Here is a 20,927-nt window from a genome sequence, read left to right as displayed (position 1 = left end):
GAGTGTGGCTGCCTTCTACTTGGAGCATCAATGGGAGAAGGAAGGGGTAGATACCCGAGGGGAGAGGCGAGAGCTAACGCAGGGCAGAGCATGAGGGTGGCAGCTCGTGTGTGGCTGCGTTATACTTGGAAACAGCGATGGGAGAAGGAAGGGGTAGATACCCGAGGGGAGAGGCGAGAGCTAACGCAGGGCAGAGCATGAGGGTGGCAGCTCGTGTGTGGCTGCGTTATACTTGGAAACAGCGATGGGAGAAGGAAGGGGTAGATACCCGAGGGTAGAGGCGAGAGCTAACGCAGGGCAGAGCATGAGGGTGGCGGCTCGTGTGTGGCTGCCTTCTACTTGGAGCATCAATGGGAGAAGGAAGGGGCAGGTACCCGAGGGTAGAGGCGAGAGCTAACGCAGGGCAGAGCATGAGGGTGGCGGCTCGTGTGTGGCTGCGTTATACTTGGAAGCAGCGATGGGAGAAGGAAGGGGTAGATACCCGAGGGGAGAGGCGAGAGCTAACGCAGGGCAGAGCATGAGGGTGGCAGCTCGTGTGTGGCTGCGTTATACTTGGAAACAGCGATGGGAGAAGGAAGGGGTAGATACCCGAGGGTAGAGGCGAGAGCTAACGCAGGGCAGAGCATGAGGGTGGCGGCTCGTGTGTGGCTGCCTTCTACTTGGAGCATCAATGGGAGAAGGAAGGGGCAGGTACCCGAGGGTAGAGGCGAGAGCTAACGCAGGGCAGAGCATGAGGGTGGCGGCTCGTGTGTGGCTGCGTTATACTTGGAAGCAGCGATGGGAGAAGGAAGGGGCAGGTAGCCGAGGGTAGAGGCGAGAGCGAACACAGGGCAGGGCATGAGGGTGGCGGCTCGTGTGTGGCTGCGTTATACTTGGAAACAGCGATGGGAGAAGGAAGGGGCAGGTACCCGAGGGTAGAGGCGAGAGCGAACACAGGGCAGGGCATGAGGGTGGCGGCTCGTGTGTGGCTGCCTTATACGTGGAAGCAGCGATGGGAGAAGGAAGGGGCAGGTACCCGAGGGTAGGGGCGAGAGCTAACGCAGGGCAGGGCATGAGGGTGGCGGCTCGTGTGTGGCTGCATTATACTTGGAAGCAGCAATGGGAGAAGGAAGGGGCAGGTACCCGAGGGTAGAGGCGAGAGCTAACGCAGGGCAGAGCATGAGGGTGGCGGCTCGTGTGTGGCTGCGTTATACTTGGAAGCAGCGATGGGAGAAGGAAGGGATAGATACCCGAGGGGAGAGGCGAGAGCTAACGCAGGGCAGAGCATGAGGGTGGCAGCTCGTATGTGGCTGCCTTCTACTTGGAGCATCAATGGGAGAAGGAAGGGGCAGGTACCCGAGGGTAGAGGCGAGAGCTAACGCAGGGCAGAGCATGAGGGTGGCGGCTCGTGTGTGGCTGCGTTATACTTGGAAGCAGCAATGGGAGAAGGAAGGGGCAGGTACCCGAGGGTAGGGGCGAGAGCTAACGCAGGGCAGGGCATGAGGGTGGCGGCTCGTGTGTGGCTGCGTTATACTTGGAAGCAGCAATGGGAGAAGGAAGGGACAGGTACCCGAGGGTAGAGGCGAGAGCTAACGCAGGGCAGAGCATGAGGGTGGCGGCTCGTGTGTGGCTGCGTTATACTTGGAAGCAGCAATGGGAGAAGGAAGGGGCAGGTACCCGAGGGTAGAGGCGAGAGCTAACGCAGGGCAGAGCATGAGGGTGGCGGCTCGTGTGTGGCTGCGTTATACTTGGAAGCAGCGATGGGAGAAGGAAGGGGCAGGTACCCGAGGGTAGAGGCGAGAGCTAACGCAGGGCAGAGCATGAGGGTGGCGGCTCGTGTGTGGCTGCCTTATACGTGGAAGCAGCGATGGGAGAAGGAAGGGGCAGGTACCCGAGGGTAGGGGCGAGAGCGAACACAGGGCAGGGCATGAGGGTGGCGGCTCGTGTGTGGCTGCGTTATACTTGGAAGCAGCGATGGGAGAAGGAGGGGCAGGTACCCGAGGGTAGAGGCGAGAGCTAACGCAGGGCAGAGCATGAGGGTGGCGGCTCGTGTGTGGCTGCGTTATACTTGGAAGCAGCGATGGGAGAAGGAAGGGGCAGGTACCCGAGGGTAGAGGCGAGAGCTAACGCAGGGCAGGGCATGAGGGTGGCGGCTCGTGTGTGGCTGCGTTATACTTGGAAGCAGCGATGGGAGAAGGAAGGGGCAGGTACCCGAGGGTAGAGGCGAGAGCTAACGCAGGGCAGAGCATGAGGGTGGCGGCTCGTGTGTGGCTGCGTTATACTTGGAAGCAGCGATGGGAGAAGGAAGGGGCAGGTACCCGAGGGTAGAGGCGAGAGCTAACGCAGGGCAGAGCATGAGGGTGGCGGCTCGTGTGTGGCTGCGTTATACTTGGAAGCAGCGATGGGAGAAGGAAGGGGCAGGTACCCGAGGGTAGAGGCGAGAGCTAACGCAGGGCAGAGCATGAGGGTGGCGGCTCGTGTGTGGCTGCCTTATACGTGGAAGCAGCGATGGGAGAAGGAAGGGGCAGGTACCCGAGGGTAGGGGCGAGAGCGAACACAGGGCAGGGCATGAGGGTGGCGGCTCGTGTGTGGCTGCGTTATACTTGGAAGCAGCGATGGGAGAAGGAGGGGCAGGTACCCGAGGGTAGAGGCGAGAGCTAACGCAGGGCAGAGCATGAGGGTGGCGGCTCGTGTGTGGCTGCGTTATACTTGGAAGCAGCGATGGGAGAAGGAAGGGGCAGGTACCCGAGGGTAGAGGCGAGAGCTAACGCAGGGCAGGGCATGAGGGTGGCGGCTCGTGTGTGGCTGCGTTATACTTGGAAGCAGCGATGGGAGAAGGAAGGGGCAGGTACCCGAGGGTAGAGGCGAGAGCTAACGCAGGGCAGAGCATGAGGGTGGCGGCTCGTGTGTGGCTGCGTTATACTTGGAAGCAGCGATGGGAGAAGGAAGGGGCAGGTACCCGAGGGTAGAGGCGAGAGCTAACGCAGGGCAGAGCATGAGGGTGGCGGCTCGTGTGTGGCTGCGTTATACTTGGAAGCAGCGATGGGAGAAGGAAGGGGCAGGTACCCGAGGGTAGAGGCGAGAGCTAACGCAGGGCAGAGCATGAGGGTGGCGGCTCGTGTGTGGCTGCCTTATACGTGGAAGCAGCGATGGGAGAAGGAAGGGGCAGGTACCCGAGGGTAGGGGCGAGAGCGAACACAGGGCAGGGCATGAGGGTGGCGGCTCGTGTGTGGCTGCGTTATACTTGGAAGCAGCGATGGGAGAAGGAGGGGCAGGTACCCGAGGGTAGAGGCGAGAGCTAACGCAGGGCAGAGCATGAGGGTGGCGGCTCGTGTGTGGCTGCGTTATACTTGGAAGCAGCGATGGGAGAAGGAAGGGGCAGGTACCCGAGGGTAGAGGCGAGAGCTAACGCAGGGCAGGGCATGAGGGTGGCGGCTCGTGTGTGGCTGCGTTATACTTGGAAGCAGCGATGGGAGAAGGAAGGGGCAGGTACCCGAGGGTAGAGGCGAGAGCTAACGCAGGGCAGAGCATGAGGGTGGCGGCTCGTGTGTGGCTGCGTTATACTTGGAAGCAGCGATGGGAGAAGGAAGGGGCAGGTAGCCGAGGGTAGAGGCGAGAGCTAACGCAGGGCAGGGCATGATACACAAGTGTTTCAAGGGCGCAACGAGGCAAGGGAGGGGCAACAGAGGGAAGACAAAGACAACGATCTTAGTAGGCCAGGTGACATTGAGCTCGCGCAAGTGCAGGGGAGGTGGAAAGGGAAAGTGCAGGGGTAATGGGGAGGGGGCAGTGCAATACATAGGATCAAAAGTAAAGAATACATAAAATAAATGAAAACAATAGGTAAAGTGCCGCCAGCTAGTGGCAAGTGCCGGGGTAAGTGCAGACATCAAGTGTCAAGAGCTGGGCGGACTGAAGGGATAGAGAAACAGCCCCCAAGTGCAGGGGTTGCTCGAGAGGAAATGCAGGTATGCCTCTGGAGGGGGAGGGGACCTGGGCCTGAGATCAAAGGGTAGCCAGGTGACTAGTGCAGTTTCAGTCAGGAGTTCAGCAGGGGAGAGGAGGAGAGAAAGCAGAAGCAAAGGGGAAGGTCTTGAGGTGCTTCTGGAACCGGAGATGGTTCTCCTCATGTTTCAGGGGGGCAGGGAGGCTGTTCCAGAGGGAGGCCCCAGCCGAAGAAAGAGGTCTAGCACCAACTCGTTGCTTGGAGAAGCGACTGACCCTGAGGGAGTTGGAGGTGGATGAGAGAAGAGCTCGAGAAGGAAGATATTTAAGAGGAGAGAGTTGGAGGTATTGAGGCCCCAGGCCCTAGAAGTCCTTGTGGGCAATGCAGAGGGTTTTGAACTTAATACACACAGCCACTGGGAGCCAGTGCACAGATTTCAGTCATGGAGAGATACAATCCCTATGCTTGAGGCCAAGGACAAGTCTTGCAGTCCTGTTCAGGATGAGTTGCAGAGGGCGGAGAGTAGAAGCAGGCAGATTTAGAAAGAGGCTTTTGCAGTAGTCCAGCATAGAGAGAACCAGAGCTTTGGAGACAGTGAGCTTCTGGGGGAAAGAGAGGAAACAAAGAATACCTCTGAGGAGGTGCAGCTGGTAGTGTGACTTCTTAGAGATGTCAGAGATGTGAGGAGAGAAGGAGAGAGTGGAGTCGAAGATGACCCCACGGTTTTTAGCCTCACAGGTGGGAGAAGGAAGAGGGCCAAGAGAGGCCGGCCAGAGAGCGACAGGATAGGAGGGAGCTGGTGTGCTGATGAGGAGAATCTCAGTCTTACTGGCATTAAGGCAGAGATCTTTGGCGGCACACCACTCCTGAATAGCAGACAGAGTGTCAGAGATGAGAGAAGGAGAAGAGGTGGCGGAAGAGAGCCTGAAAATGAACTGAGTGTCATCCCCATAGCACTGAAAGTTGGGGCAGAGAGCGGCAATGCGGTGGGCAATAAGTGCCAGATATTGATTGAACAGCCAGGGATAGAGATTAGACCCCTTGGGAACACCACAGGTAGAGAGAGATAGAGGAGAGGAAGGACCCAAGTTGGACCTGGGAGGGTTGATCGGGGAGGAAAAAGGTCAGCCAAGCCAGAGCCTGATCAGTGATTCCCAGGTTAGCACAGAGATGGTTGAGCAGGATGGTATCTTGATTATACAGAATCTGAAAATCACCATAACCAATAGTGCTCCAAAAAACTTGAAGAAATTTGCCATCCACTATGGAATCCATGAGAATATAGACACAAACCAGATGTCATCTGTAATGTCCTCTGTCTCATCTTCCATCTTGGTATCAAGGTTCGTCAGCAACGTTATGGTCTCTGTCAAGGTCCCATTCTCATCATCATGAGAAGATATGAACATGCAACATGATGGCCCAATTTTGGCGCAGCCTCCTCCTTCTATCGCAGCGATCATGTCAAGGACATATCTGTTCTGCAGGGTCATCAGTCGTATGGCCCTCCGCTCTCCCTTGATAGCATTGAATCCCTTTATGGTGGTGTTCATTGTCTGCAGAAGCTCCCATCTGTCTATCCGCAACGATTTAGCATTGGCCATCATCTGGATTCCAGGCATGAAGATAGATGTAAATATTGAAGCAGTCTAGCTAAACAGCCTGTGCTCATAGGGAACAGCTTCAAAAGATTCTATTGATTTTGCTGAGAAATAGTTCTCTCTTCCAGTTCGATTAAGACATTCAAGCACTCTTCTCTTCCTCAAATTGGCATCTACTTTTGGAAATTCTCCAATATTCAGGTCACTCTGAGGCATCACTAATGCTGGAACATGGATGAGCGCCAAGGAGTACGTTCCTCCCCAATCCTTGGGCAACTTCATGTAGGCCCTAGACCCACCAGCCCAATATTGATCCATTAGAACAGCTGTCCCTGCTCCCATTCTGGAGACATCAGAGACATCAACTGTAGTTTTGCAGCCTTTGTTATTGTAAAGACTCGAGGGGGGGTCTGTACTTCTGCTCTCTATATGGCAGAGGAGAGGCACAGAGGACCCCTGCCAAGATTCTCTATTATTGGTATCATGGTCAAGCAATCAAGGGATAGCTTCTCAGGAGGTGATGCAGGCTGGTTCTTAAGTACAGTGTAGTCCCCAAATCCCCACAAAAGAATGTCCACACACTGTATTAGTTAAAACACAGTCTTTATATAATTAAGGTTCAAGGTTATATACACAATAACTCACTTTGTGCTCAGTAAATCTGCAAAGGCAAACATATACAGTTCTATGTGGTACCACAATTATTATTAGATTTCATTAAAGTGCATCAACTGTACTCTTGTTAAATGTCACACAAATCACTTAATAAAGGTAACCAACAATAGATATAGGAGGGAAAGCAGTTGGTTAGAACAATTGGCAGAATACTGGCCCCTACCATTAGACACAGTTCTGTGTGGAGATCCCCCCACCTGGGCAACCTGTAAAATAAAGATATATCACAGGCCCAGTCCATATATTGTTCTATAAGTCTTATTTCCTTCTATAATGTTTCTACCACCCCCATGTACCTGGAATAGCAGAGTTCGACGTTGGGTCGTCGACTGATCCTTCTTGAGTGGCTCCCTTTAAAACAGGAACCACGGATCGTCGAGATCTCTCAAAAAAAGTGAACTCAGCATCGAGGTGGCAGCTTCGGTCCCAGCGGTGCTCGTCGACGATGGAGTGAAGACGTCCTGCAAGGAAGAGCCGTGCAGGGCACCTCGATGTCGATAGTTCAAGACCACAAAGAGTTTGTGAAGAAATGTGGCCCAGCAAGGGCGTCGAGTTGTCCGGCGTCTCTATGGTCTTTGGGTGGCGGGAAACCCACTGGCGTATGTTGCTCGGGGCGTTGACGGCCTGGCGTTCTCCGGCAGGATAAGGCGGGCGGTGGTGCAGACGAGCGCATCTGTGAATCAAAAGTCTTAGGCAAAGGAGCGTGCGGCTCCGGTCATCGGTGGCATGACATCAAGCGGTCCCTTCTTCTGGGCAACATGGCTTCGACAGACCTCCAGCGGTTACAGCCACCCTGCGAACCCTGGTCAACGATGGTGGATGGAATGTCCGGTGCTTATCTTCGTTCTCCTCGGCGGTCCCAGTCTCCGGTCGGCAGTCTGTCGAGGGTCAGACTTCCAGGGAGCTTCGGCGAAGGTTAGCGGTGCTCTAATGGTCCCTCGGAGCACAGGAATTGGGTGCCTAATGAAGTCCTCTCTTGGATCAGTCTCGATGGCTTTCAGCTTTCGGATTTCGGCGAAGGGAGACAGTAGTCATCCTTCTTCTTCAGGCTCGGCTTCGAGATTAAGCGCCAGTTTAATCTGAATGATTCCTAGCAGTGAGAGGCCCCAGATATACTAGTTGATCTCCCATTCATTCTGCTAGGTCATACTCAGGCAACCAATCACTCAGTAGGGCATTCAGCAGTCAGTCAGCCAATCAGGCATACAGTGCATTCAGGCCATTCTCCTCCCTCTCAGACACTCACAACAAGGAATGTGGATTGGGACAAGTACCCAGCCATTCAACACTATACACTGCATTCAACCAGTTTTGGGCAGGGTTGTCTCAGTCATTGTGTCAAGCACCAGAACCAGACATCCACAACAAGAAGTGCATATTGGTCACACACTCCATTCACCCAGGTCCCACCCACAGGTGTACCCTCAACATACAGTCACTGGGAAGGCTCCAGCCAGTCTGGCCTGGACTTCACAACAACACCATATATGGAACTTCCACCCAACAGCCAGTCAGGGGGAAGGGACAGAGTCAGGGCTTCCCAGGACTTTGCAAAAACAAGGTAACAGACAATAGAAAGCAAGAGGCCACAGGGGCCACCTTGTTTCCTATCAGGAATCAACTGATTCCAATGGCAGGGCCTGGGTATCCCAAAATGGGGGATACTCGGAGCACCTGTCAAATTCAGCATGGAGCTGCCACCAGCCCATACCCTGCTCTGTGGGCCACACACAGGTGCCCAAAAACATACACTAGGGGCACAGGGTTGCACCCCCACCCATGGGTACCATAAGGGTATCCCCTGGGCCTGCACACCAAACCAAAAACAGGAACAGCTCCACTGCCAGGAGTCCCTCAAGGACTCCTGGGTAGAAAACAATACAGGACAAGGACAGGGAGGCCTGTCCCTCCAATGGCATGTTTCGCCATGACTTCAAACACCCATCGTTTACTCTTTGTCTTGCACATATTCTGACTTCAGTAGATGAGCTGCACAGGACATCATTCCCGCTTCCCATCCTTTCGTAGATTTTACTTGTCCATAAACCAAGAATTTAGTTTGTTCCCAACATCCAGGCGATCCAGCTATCTCTATTATATCTGGGCATTCCATTCTGTTCAAGTCTTTTATGATTATTTCTTCCAGTTCACCTGCAGGATACGCAAGCATCTTCCTCTCCCACCCAGGTTGTTTCTCCATTTGTGACGTCTTGATATAATCATCCTGAAATGGAAATGACTATTTCGATCTCCATCGTAGATTAGCCCAGCTTCCCAGAAATGTTCCTCGAGTCATACATCCTGCAAGATGAACAAGGCACCAGATGAGGGGCCAGACCGCAGTATATCCTGTGACCTCAAATGGACAAGGATAACCTAAGGTACAAACTCCCGAGTTTGACTTTGGGTGCCGGAAAATTGATCTATGAATTAGTAAAAATGACAGGAGGAAACACTTTGGCTCTAGGGGACATTAAGGGTCTTCTAGCAGCTATCATTGGGGACAGGGCTAATGACATTTGGACGAGAGCAGGGTACGCAAGTGTCACAGCACAGAGCACAGTACACAATGGTGCACCGTTCAATAATTGTAGAGCGGCAGTCTGGAAAGAGCTCAGGGTACATTATCCTGATACGTCAGATATGGGCACTATAATGGCACGTAAGATGCAGGAAGGGGAAGATCCACTTGCAAACATTCAAATGGGAAGGGCGAGGCATGATCACGCCGACCTTCCATGCACCATGCATCTAGGTTTACCTAGATCTCAAGAATGCCGATCTGAGAATTGCCCTCACCCTGGAACACAGTGCTTTCTATGGTTCCAGTGGCTGCAGCCATTTCAGTTCTCTTTCCTGCCACCACCAGCTCCTTGAAGTTTTTCTAAGTTATTACAACCAGTCGTCAGCTTGTTGAGAGCAAAGGGGTATCAGGCTGTTAATCTATATGGACAGCATGCTCATTGTGGCCCAGTCTCGTTCCCTGGTATTGAGAACTGTCAAGGTCTTGGTACATCTAGGTTTCATTATCATTTGAGAAAAATTAGGGTGCCATCCAATTCAGAAGCTACAGTTTCTGGGTTTCATAGTAGAATGTGCGTCCTTCACCCTACAATTTCCCAAGAGCAAAGCTGTGGAGCATAAAAATAAGAGATTGCGCCCGCCATGCGGCCCGCATGGCCACTCATTCAATTGGCTAGGACTATAGTCCTGCTCTCAGCATCAACTCTGATTACAGAGCCCTTCAGAGGTTAAGAGTACAGAACCTCTGTGAACGGGTCAATATTTCAATCGGGTAAACACGTGCTCTCTTCAGCGGTGCCTGGTGAGTGGATCTTGTGGCTAAGACACATAGATACTTGGAATGGGAGGGTGATATTCAGTGCTCCTGCCAGTCTTGCCTTAGACTCTGATGCCTGCCTCATAGGGTGCTGTCTGCTGGAGTAGTGTTTCCCCTAATGGTCGGAAGTCGTTGCAGGAGTTAAGGAGTTACATCAACTAACTTTATAGAGCTTTTGGCTGGCTCCTTTGTGGTCCAAGGTTTCAGAAAGGACCGCTGGTGGTGTTCCTTCACTCCCCTAATGTGCACTCTGTCAACGGTTTGGTACATCAACAAAATTCAAAGGGACAAATTCCAAGTACTTCTCAGATCTATCAAAGCATTTCTGTGAGTTTTGCCTTCATCGACAATCCAGGCAGAACTGGGGGTCTCTGGTGTGATCGCAGATTGGTGTTCCTGCCATTGGCCAGATCCGGGGATTGACATCTGCAGGCCAGGATGTTTATGGGGCAGTGGGGTCCTCTGCAGTCTCATCCTTTTGCATTCTTTCTTATTGCGCAACTTCCACAATCTTTTAGCTGGAGACCGGACCCAGAGGCTCTGCCTTTCCCCAGACTCTTTTTCCAATGGACCTCGGAGTCCTCCTTCAGGTTCAGGCTCAGATTGGCACATAGGTACTCCTAATCTCTCCATTAGGTTTGTTTCGGGCATTGTACTTCAGTTGCTAATCAGCTTTCTGAAGTCTGCTTCCAATTTTTCCTGCTATTCTACGAGGTCCGGCACGGGAAAGACATCCTTTAGTTCGGACTAGACCTGACGTCCGATCGCTTGGCTAATATTGGGGAACGTTGGGTATCGCAGGAAGTTTCCTCACTTATCAAGCAGTCCTGGGCTTTAGCAACCTCACATCTTATGACTCGGCTTGAATAGCTCAGCTGCAAAGCTGTTCTTGGGGAGACCCGGATCCCCCAAACACCTGGTAGCAGTAATCCATTTTCCGCACAGCGGGATTTGTCCTCTTCCTGGCGTACTCTGAACTTGCACCAGTCCGCAAACTGGATTTCATGAGTTTGTGCCCAATTTTCCAGCTGTGAAGCATTCTGAGGACTCGCTCCTTCTTAAAGGGGTTTGTATTGTGGCTCCTATAACACCACGGTATTCCCAAATGTGGGGAATGAACCTGGGTCTATGTTTATTTGAGAGTTGGCTGGCCAATGGCCACTTGACGCTTAGCAAAGGGGGTCACATTGATGAGCTTGGTTGCAATTCAACGGGTTTCACATGTAGAAGCATTTGAATCGTAAAGGTCGAGTATTCACACAGGCGTTTCCTCTTCTGTGTATCACCTCGGGAGGATAGCTCAGGTGCAACGTGCTCGTCTTGAAAGCAAGACGACACGGAGCACCACAGGTTCGATCCCCGGTCCGTGCGCGTTAAAATAACCTACTATAGCATATCATACCTACCAAGACCACTTCAAAGGTTATACATTTTCCTGTATTCCTCAATAATCCTCAGGTTTGTGTCACACATGAAGGTTTAACAGTTGCCTTGAGAACATGTTTGGGACACTGAACCTTTCCGTTCATAAAAGACTTCCCCCAATATCTTTGGAGCTCACCCTGCCAGGGAGCTTTCGAGTCTAGTGCAGGGTTGGAGGATTTCCTCAGTACAGCCAATAGGGCTAGCACTTCGAATTTGCATACTTTCTGTTGTAAGCCTGTTTTGCAGACTTCAACTGTGTTGATTTCGTGGCTTTGAATCATACATAACAGGAACCTTTGTTCCAATGCCATAGAATACTGAGGAGTCCTAGACAGCCCATTCTGTTAATGGCATGGAGGCGAGTATTATCCCTCCCTCCAGGCCCAATCTTAATGTGTTTTTAATCTCTTGCAGATTTAGGGGCTGCCCAGCCCCCAGAGGGTCGCTAGAGGGACAGCCCCCTGCTCCCCCTGGGTATCTGGCAGCTCCCCTCCTTCGGATGAAGCAGAAGGGGCGTCCCTGGGCCCAGCCACATCCGGCTTGGGCCCCGGGGAGCAATCATAAGGCGGGGGGCTTCTGGGTTCTTTCACTTTGTTGCAGTCCCACCCTCCCTCCCCCTTTAGGTACGATAGGATGAGCACAATGTTGGCATTCATCGGGCAAGGCGGCGATTTGCACACCATTGCTCAAAGCATGGGGGGAGTCACCCAGTTGCAAGATGCTTCGTTTCCGAGGATGAGGGCAGGGGCAGAGGGCAACACAGAGGTGCTCAATAGATCAATGTGGGGAAATCACCCTCCCGAGTGGGGAAAATGGTGCAGCAAGACTGAAAGAAAAGCATCCAAAGGAGAGAGAGTGCGAGTTACTATTTAAGGGTTTTTATGTCCTGCGTACTGACGGTTTATGTTAATGAGCTGTCATAGGAATGGAGGTATCTGAGGACAACGAGGACCACCTCAGGTTTGCCTCTAGATTATGGCCATGGGAACTGCAGAAGGACCCAGGGGTTGGGTAAGGTGTGGGGTACTCCCACGGGTCACAGGCTCAGCAGTGAGATTGGATATTAATCTGAACATTGCAGAGAAAAGCTTTCAACTAGAAGTATGAAATACAGTTGGGCCGAGTGAAGCCGTGGCAAAGCAATTTGCTTACAGCCATAAGAATATTAAAATAACACAACAATAGCGCTGGAAGGTGCACAGGGCAAAAGCATAAACAGGTTATGTCTGAATAAGTGTTTTCAGGCTTTGCACCATGCAGAATGGACACCCGAAAGGAGGGATGGTGGGAATATTGGCCCAAACTGTGGGGCCAGGTTGAGGGAGCACTGACCTGGTGGCCAGACACCAGAGGTGGGCCGTTCTCACAAGAACAGAGACATGAGTGATCCACAGAACTGTTATGGGAATGACTGACCTGCCAGTCAGACAGCAGACAGCAAAGGTTTCCTCGTGGTTGTGTTCACAGCTCTAAAATGGGTAGATAAGGTCTGCGTGTTTTTGGGGGCATTGCGGGGAGCGGGGAGGCCACCCCCAAAGCGTGGCATAGTTATGAGGCGGTCCTAGTCGGGGAGGAGGTTGATGCTGCAGTTTTGGCCCTGGGTGGTTCCAGATGGCCGCACTTGAGCCAAATTCGTCCCTTATGGACAGTTGAGACTCCCCATCAACGAGATTCAGTGGCCCCGGCAAATGGCTGCTTGGCAGTTTCTAATCAGAGACGGACGTCACTACTCTGCAAAACCGGAAGGGACAAGTGTCACCCGGACAATAAGCACTATATTGTTGTATTGTTGTTAAAGTTTGTATTTTTTCATATGTTAAATTATGGCTTGTTGTAAAAGTTCGTTTTTTGAACTATAAACAACAATAAATAAACAAATAAATAAGCACTATTGCAAGTCTGGGTAAAACCCGAAAGGCCACCTTAGAAGTCCAAGGAGAGGGCTTCACTTAGTGACTTGGACCCCCAACACAAATGGGGTATGACTCCAATCAATGCGATCTTGTGTTTGTCTGTGTGATTCATGTAAATAATGTAACCTTTGCATGGATGTCTTGGACCCTGGGAGAGAGGGGGCCCATAGTGGGTGATAGCCCCGCTATGGTGGTCAAGCTGCACAGAGGTTTTTCTGATTTTGCGGGGACTTTGCAGCACCGGGGTCAGGTTCCATGTCTGCGGGGTGCCGGTGCAGGCGGATAAGCCGTGATGACGAGTGCTGCAGCGTGATGGCCGCAGACAGTCCTTGTGGGAGACACTCAATGAGGATTTGGAGGAAATGAAAAGAGGGAGGAGCATGCACTGTGGAATTTTGGGGGCAGGATGTTTTTCCTGTAAAGCATGTTTTTTTCTTGCTGCTGTGTAATAAAAAGAAACAGAAGTGCATACGCGCACACTGCTCCACTCTACAAAAGTGCATACTGCTCCACTCTACAGAAGTGCATACTGCTCCACTCTACAGAAGTGCATACTGCTCCACTCTACAAAAGTGCATACTGCTCCTCTCTACAGAAGTGCATACTGCTCTACTCTACAGAAGTGCAAAAGTGCACACTGCTCCACTCTACAGAAGTGCAAAAGTGCCTACTGCTCCACTCTACAGAAGTGCATGAGTGCACACTGCTCCACTCTACAGAAGTGCATACTGCTCCACTCTACAGAAGTGCAAAAGTGCATACTGCTCCACTCTACAGAAGTGCATACTGCTCCACTCTACAGAAGTGCAAAAGTGCACACTGCTCCACTCTACAGAAGTGCATAAGTGCATACTGCTCCACTCTACAGAAGTGCATGAGTGCACACTGCTCCACTCTACAGAAGTGCAAAAGTGCCTACTGCTCCACTCTACAGAAGTGCATGAGTGCACACTGCTCCACTCTACAGAAGTGCATACTGCTCCACTCTACAGAAGTGCAAAAGTGCATACTGCTCCACTCTACAGAAGTGCATACTGCTCCACTCTACAGAAGTGCAAAAGTGCACACTGCTCCACTCTACAGAAGTGCATAAGTGCATACTGCTCCACTCTACAGAAGTGTATGAGTGCACACTGCTCCACTCTACAGAAGTGCAAAAGTGCATACTGCTCCACTCTAGAGAAGTGCATGAGTGCACACTGCTCCACTCTACAGAAGTGCAAAAGTGCATACTGCTCCACTTTACAGAAGTGCATAAGTTCACACTCCTCCACTCTACAGAAGTGCAAAAGTGCACACTGCTCCACTCTACAGAAGTGCAAAAGTGCATACTGCTCCACTCTACAGAAGTGCATAAGTGCTCAGTGCTCCACATGCATACTGCTCCACTCTTCAGAAGTGCAAAGTGCATATTGCTCCACTCTACACAAGTGCAGAAGTGCATACTGCTCCACTCTACAGAAGTGCATGAGTGCACACTGCTCCACTCTACAGAAGTGCATAAGTGCATACTGCTCCACTCTACAGAAGTGCGTGAGTGCACACTGCTCCACTCTACAGAAGTGCATGAGTGCACACTGCTCCACTCTACAGAAGTGCAGAAGTGCATACTGCTCCACTCTACAGAAGTGCATGAGTGCACACTGCTCCACTCTACAGAAGTGCATAAGAGCACACTGCTCCACTCTACAGAAGTGCATAAGTGCATACTGCTCCACTCTACAGAAGTGCATGAGTGCACACTGATCCACTCTACAGAAGTGCAAAAGTGCATACTGCTCCTCTCTACAGAAGTGCATAAGTGCACACTACTCCACTCTACAGAAGTACAAAAGTGCATACTGCTCCACTCTACAGAAGTGCAAATGTGCATACTGCTCCACTCTACAGAAGTGCATACTGCTCCACTGTACATAAGTGCATGAGTGCACACTGCTCCACTCTACAGAAGTGCATAAGTGCATACTGCTCCACATGCATACTGCTCCACTCTACATAAGTGCAAAAGTGCATACTGCTCCACTCTACAGAAGTGCAGAAGTGCATACTGCTCCTCTCTACAGAAGTGCATAAGTGCACACTGCTCCACTCTACAGAAGTACAAAAGTGCATACTGCTCCACTCTACAGAAGTGCAAATGTGCATACTGCTCCACTCTACAGAAGTGCATAAGTGCATACTGGTCCACTCTACAGAAGTGCATGAGTGCACACTGCTCCACTCTACAGAAGTGCATGAGTGCACACTGCTCCACTCTACAGAAGTACAAAAGTGCATACTGCTCCACTCTACAGAAGTGCAACTGTGCATACTGCTCCACTCTACAGAAGTGCATACTGCTCCACTGTACATAAGTGCATGAGTGCACACTGCTCCACTCTACAGAAGTGCATAAGTGCATACTGCTCCACATGCATACTGCTCCACTCTACATAAGTGCAAAAGTGCATACTGCTCCACTCTACAGAAGTGCAGAAGTGCACACTGCTCCACTCTACAGAAGTGCATGAGTGCACCCTGCTCCACTCTACAGAAGTGCATAAGTGCATACTGCTCCACTCTACAGAGTGCATGAGTGCACACTGCTCCACTCTACAGAAGTGCAAAAGTGCATACTGCTCCACTCTCCAGAAGTGCATGAGTGCACACTGCTCCACTCTACAGAAGTGCAAAAGTGCATACTGCTCCACTCTACAGAAGTGCATAAGTGCATACTGCTCCACTCTACAGAAGTGCAGAAGTGCATACTGCTCCACTCTGTGCCTGTAATAGTATCACAACTGTCCGCAAATACGTCACTGCGCCTGCGCTCGTGTTTGCACATATCTGCGCACAGCGTCGGCCTTTGCAAGGATGTATATCAAGTAAAGCGGGCGACCTGTGAACCCCTGGCTAGCTAGACAAGTCACGTGATCTCCCGGTGCATGCTGCGGGTCCTGCCATCTAACCTGCCTGTGCGTGTCACCTCAGGGACTTCCTTCGGTGCATCCCCTCCTGACTCCCCAACAAACTCCTCCCACCCCCACTCTGTTTTCTCAGAACCTTATTCAGGACAAGAGCTTGAAGCTCACATGTCTTTCACAGCAATAGAAGCAGACGATGCCCCCCCAAACTCCCCCCACCAGACCTCCGTGCCCCCCACCCCACCTCAAGGTCTTACTCTTTACAAGATGTGAGCTCTCTGCGCTTCTCTGCAGCCCTGTATGCCTGCCAGCCGCCTCCAACCAGAGAACATGGAGCCCCCCCCCCCCGCCCTGGCTTCCCCCCCTTGCCCTCCACCTCCCCTGCTCTTCTACCGGCCCCAGAACTTCACCTCTGGGGAGCGCTGCTTCTGATGACCTCTCCTCCCATCTCAACACTTGTTCCTAGGTGCTACCCTGGCCCCCTCAGCTCCCCCACACCAAAACACCTACGCATTCCAGGCCATCCGGGTCCTGCCCAGAGCACCCTATATTCCCCATCTTCAGACTGCTCTGGGCCCATACCCCCGCAATTTCCTACACCCCCTCACTTCTAACTACCCCAGTGCTTTCTCAAACACCCCCACTAGGGCATTGTGAAGGACAGACAATAGTCTCAGAGCGACCATCATGTTAAGCATGCCCACCCTTCCTGAGGTGGATGGTCCCCCAGGAAACCACAAAAGCCTCTTCACTTCTACCCCAAATCCTGGAAGGGTTCCCTCCCAACAGGCGACCCCCGGGCTGGACCCCCTCCCTGGGAGGATTGAGAAGTGCATCAATGCTTCAAGCATGGCCACCCGTGCAATCATTGGCACGCTCGGGAAGATAGCTCAGGGGCAACGTGCTCACCTTGGATGCAGAGCACCCCAGGTTCGAGCCCCAGTTCCGCACTTAGAAACCTCTGGGTATTAAGCCCATTATAAATAACCTATCATATCATAGTAGGGTGTCCTGTACAGACCAGAATTTCATCCGGATAGAACGCTGTCCTTCCTGCTCCCCAACCACGTAAAGCCCTTCCTGACCACTCCTCCCCAATGCATTCCTCCACGGGCCCCAGTGCCAGGGTGAGGAGTGCTTCGGGGAGAGCCTCCTTTGTCTCATGCCCCTTCTCAGACCACACTCCTATGCCAGCCTCCCAATCCCCCCCAGTCATGTGCAGGCCCACACCTCGCCAAACGGAGATCCCACTTGAGGGAATACACCCGGGCCCACCCGGATGGGAGGCCTGGGGCCGTAAGCTGGGAGGTGGGGGATTTGTGCGAAGTCTGGTGGGGCAGTGCCTGTTTGGCGCTGCCCCACTTAGCATGCACATGGTGGGGTCGGGCTGCTGGGTCCCTTAACAATGGGAACTCAGACAGCGCGTCTCCAAGACAGGAGGGTGAGGTGAGAGGGGCAGGTGACAACCGGTAGTCGCTGCCCCCTGTCACCTTGCCCTCCATACTTCAAAGGCCCCCCTTCCCATCCTGTGGATGCTGAGCGGGGGCCTTTTGAAGTTCAAAGAAAGGGCCGCCTTGCCCCCAGGCCGAATTTTGCCTTTATCTGGCGGGGGCAAGGTGGCCCTTCTCATGCTTCCTCCCCGTCAGCCACGAACAGCAGCAGGACGGCTGCAGGTCTAAAAAACCATCCCTCCCACCCTGCAAATAACTGTAAGGAAAAGCTATAGCGAGGGCCAGGTAGAAGATGGAACACAAGCATATCATTAGGGGAGGTTAAAACGCCTCATTTTAAAAAATAAACATAAAAATTCAACTCCAAGAAGGGCCTTTTTTAAAATACCGGGGGGTCTTTTGTCTATTAGTTAATCTTCTAGGAAAATACAGTTATAGAAGACCCAGGCGCTCAGAATCCACCAGAGAACATCAATACAGGTGGGAGCTCTAGGGTATAACAAAACTGAAAAAGAGAGAGGAACTTGAGCAGAAACATGTACTAGTAAGCCTCAAGTATCCACCTCCATGCATGCAGAAGGGGGGGTCTCACCACAAGTGGATCGAGAGCAGGGTAAGTTCCTAGTAAGGCTCCGGAACCCACCCCCTCGCATCTTTTTAGGCAAGATAAGTGCACTGGGGTACGCAAGTGGATCGTAGGCAGGGGAAGTTCCCAGCTATGCCCGTAGAACCCACCCCAGCGGCGGAATAGTACAACACAAGCACTGAAGGGGTTTCACAACGCAAGTGGATCGGGAGCAGGGTAAAAACCCAGTAAGGCTCTTTTGAACCCACCCCGGCTGTAAAAACAAGCAGCTTTAAGCGCTGAGGGGGTCTCACAACGCAAGTGGATCGGGAGCAGGGTAAAAACCCAGTAAGGCTCTTTTGAACCCACCCCGGCTGTAAAAACAAGCAGCTTTAAGCGCTGAGGGGTCTCACAATGCAAGTGGACCGGGAGCGGGGTAAAAACCCAGTAAGGCTCTTTTGAACCCACCCCGGCTGTAAAACAAGCAGCCTAATGCGCAGAAGGGGTCTCGTAGCACAAGTGGATCAGGAGCAGGGAAGACCCTAGTAAGGCTCCTAGAACCCACCCCCGAGGAAACAACTAGCCCACAAACGGAGCGTGGGGGCTTCAAAAACTCAAGTGGATCATGTGTGGAGAAAGTGCCAAATTCATCTCCAAAGAGTGGACCAAGAGGCTAAAACACCTCCATCCATGGAAAAGTGCAAAACACATGACCAAATAAATCAAAATGGCTCCAAGAACACATCCCGCGGAGGATCAAGTGAAAGGCTTCACAACGCGGGGTTTTGTTTTATCAAAAAATACGGATCAAGAGCCATAACTTCAGCGAAAATCACCCTGTGAGCAAGAGAGGGCGCAAGTGCTAAACCTGGTCAGATTGGACAGCAATGAAAGGCACACAAGCGCACACCTCCTCACCTCACTTGGAAAGGACAAGAGAAAGCAGGATGAACCTGCTCCAAAGAAAAGCAATTATGAACATGTCACAGCTCACATGCTGGGGCCAAACAATTGTCACAAGCTTTCATTTGAATGGCGGCGGGGATCAGCCTCGAGCGGGCCCCTAATTGGGATTAGGGCCCCCCGCTCACCTGTTCCCTCTGTCCCCAAAATATAGTATTGTTATCCTTATGTGATGTTATGGCTGGTTTTTCTTTTGCACCATGGCTGGTACTAAAATAAAGCTTGTGGCCAAAGTTTTTTCCACCTCACATCCTGGTCGTCAGTCTCCTCATTCCTACAACTGTCATTACTGTATTGCCTGTCTTGTCACACTTGTCATCCATCCGTGTCACTCGCATGCCACTCCCCAGCACAAAAACACTATCAGGCTTATGGATTTGCTTTTTCCGCGTCTAAGGCGGCCGCCAGGAATTCCTCTTCCCGCCTTCCTGCTGCCTCCATAACATCGGAAAGACTCCATGGGTTAAGTCTGCCCGGCTTCATGCTTGAGTCCACATTGGCCCCCCTGTGCCATCATGTCGAGCCCAGGGCTCGAGTCCAGGGCACACGCTGGTGGACGCAGTCCCCCAACTTTCTTCAGAGGGCACCTTGATATTCTAATTTCTGGTGATGCCACTCTGGTGTCTGTATCTTTAAGGAGACACACGCGGCGGAGTGACGCAATTCTGCCACGCGTCGGTTAATAGAGGAGGCGTGTCATGTGGGCACCAGTGCACCCGTGGAGCCCGGACAAGGAGCAGTGCGTCCTTTGTGCCCTGTTGGCTAAAGGGGGGGGGCACTAGGGGTGCCTGGATGCACACCACGGCACAACACAACAGCCACATTCAATTAGTATGCTAATTTGTCCCCCCCACACTTTTTGTTTTAGGTTTTAGGACTTGACCCTTGGTGATCCCCTTGTTTGGTCCTAGGGCTCGCATTTGTGTAGCTCCTTAATCTGACGATGAGAAGAGAGATGAGGCTGCAATCTGCGCTCTCCTTACAGGTGTTGAAGATCACTGTCATGGCAGCCGGCCGCGGGTTCGATGGGAGGACCCTCTCCTCTCAGCTCCCAGTAAATAGTTATGGATCCATTTGTGGAAATGCTCTTCCATGGCCTTAAAGAATTCCACAGGGAATGATATGTTGGGCCCCGGGGTCCATCACCTGTGTAGTTCTGCCAGTAGCTACCCACCCCTAAATAGACAGCAGGGTGGCACCCCACTACCCTTTATGAGGGGGCTAGGAAGGGAAAGCAGCGTACTTCCCTCAAACACCCCCAGAACTTTGGAAAAACACGTCCTCTTTTTTGGGGGCCAGACGGATCTGGTTCTCCTAACGCGTTTTTAAGGAAGGGAGTAATACTTAAACAGCCGCCTTCATGGCCTCCCTTGCCCCACGTAGCAGTATGATGTGATATGATATGGCATTTGTAACGCGCCTATACACAAGTGTTTCAAGGCGCGACGAGGCAGGGAGGAGGGGAACAAAGAGAAGACAGACAACGATCCTACTAGGCCAGGTGTCATTCAGACCGCGCAAGTGCAGGGGTAGGGGAAGGGAGAAAGTGCAATGGGGAAGGGGAGGGGGAAGTGCGGTACAAGGTAAGTAGAGTCAGCTATTGCTTCTATGGTTGACAGCAAGGGCAGAATTACATTTGATCCCGTTAAAATTAACACAATTTTTCGAGACTTCTATGAGAATCTGTATAGCAATGAGGTGGGTGTCACTGGTAGGGGTGAGGACTTTTTTGGAAATTTAAACTTGCCTAGGATTCAAGATGCTGAGCATGGTCTTCTTGGTGGTATGGTAACGGTGGAGGAGATCAAGAGTGCCATTTCAGGATTGAATGTGGGTAAATCCCCAGGCCCAGATGGTCTCCCTTGTGAGTTTTATCGGATCCTCCCGAATTCGGCCTTAGAACTATTGAGAGATATGTTTAATTCTAGTAAACTGGTTGGAACGCTGCCTAAAAGTACTAACCATGCAGCGATTTCAGTATTTTTGAAAAAAGGTAAGGACAGTAATCTCCCGGCTAGTTATCGTCCAATTAGCCTTATCAACACCGATAATAAGATTCTTGCCAAGGTTCTGGCTACGCACCTAGTGCAGTTTTTACCGGCTTTGGTGTAGAGCAGTCTGGATTCATGAAAGATCGGCGTACATCCAGTAATATTAGGAAACTGA

This window comes from Ambystoma mexicanum, chromosome 8 (assembly GCF_040938575.1).
Source record: "Ambystoma mexicanum isolate Mex_15411 chromosome 8, UKY_AmexF1_1, whole genome shotgun sequence".
In the NCBI taxonomy this organism is placed as follows: Eukaryota; Metazoa; Chordata; class Amphibia; order Caudata; family Ambystomatidae; genus Ambystoma; species Ambystoma mexicanum.
Note: the sequence above shows the minus strand (reverse complement) of the source record.